The sequence below is a fragment of the Colobus angolensis genome, unplaced genomic scaffold, assembly GCF_000951035.1.
Source record: "Colobus angolensis palliatus isolate OR3802 unplaced genomic scaffold, Cang.pa_1.0 Scaffold4, whole genome shotgun sequence".
NCBI lineage: Eukaryota > Metazoa > Chordata > Mammalia > Primates > Cercopithecidae > Colobus > Colobus angolensis.
Window position 1 is genome coordinate 12,931,178 of NW_012117376.1, and position 1,241 is coordinate 12,932,418.

Below are 1,241 nucleotides of genomic sequence, written 5' to 3' on the forward strand. Positions count from 1 at the left end.
TCGCGCCACTGCACTCCAGCCTGGGGGACAGAGAGAGACTCCGTCTCAAATAATATAAAAATTAGCCGGGTGTGGTGGCAGGTGCCTGTAATCCCAGTTACTTCAGAGGCTGAGGCAGGAGAATTGCTTGAACCTGGAAGGTGGAGGTTGCAGTGAGCTGAGATTGTGTCATTACACTCCAGCCTGGGAGACAAGAGCGAAACTTCTCAAAACAAAACAAACTGATATTCTGCTGCAGAAAAACCTCATGTCTCCAGCAATGATCACATTGGCCAACAGAAACAGCCGAGTGCAGGAAATGGCTTCTTCCTCATTTCTCCCTTACAAATCTTACCTAAATACATCTAATGGACCATATCTAGTTCTTACCCAGAATTCTACATGGATGGAAGCCTGTGAAATGCCATTTATAAAATTCCACCTCTGCAGTATGAGAAGGTTCACTAGAATGAAGTAGGAAAGTGTTAAGTCCCAGTTGAACATATTCAACACACATTTCTGTCTATGGATTGATTAGAATGTGAGCTCCACGAGGGCAGAGAGCTTAGCCTGATTTGTGGTGTTTTCGTTTTGTTTCGTTTTTGAGACAGGGTCTCACTCTGTCACCCAGGCTGGAGTGTAGTGGCACAACCATAGGTCACTGCCGACTCGAACTCCTGGGGTCAAGCAATTCTTCCACCTCAGCCTCCTGAGTAGCTGAGACTATAGGCATGTGTATTGGTGATATTGGTGATACTCTTCTTTCTTTTTTTTTGAGTTTTGCTCTTGTTGCCCAGGCTGCTGGAATGCAATGGCTTGATCTCGGCTCACTGCAACCTCCGCCTCCCAGGTTCAATCGATTCTCCTGCCTCAGCCTCCCAAGTAGCTGGGACTACAGGCACCCACCACCACGTCCAGCTAATTTTTGTATTTTTAGTAGACAGGGTTTTGCCATGTTGGCCAGGCTGGTCTTGAACTCCTGGCCTCAAGAGATCCATCCAAAGTGCTGGGATTCCAGTTGTGAGCCATCGCGCCCGGTCTATTACTGCTACTACTTTTCAAGACTCAGAGAGACTAGAAACGGAAATTCTGGGCTGGGAGTGGTGGCTCACACCTGTAATCCCAGCACTTTGGGAGGCTGAGGCGGGTGGATCACTTCAGGTCAGGAGTTCAAGACCAGCCTGGCCAACGTGGTGAAACCCCATCTCTACTAAGAATATAAAAATTGGCCGGGCATGGTGGCTCACGCCTGTAATCCCAGC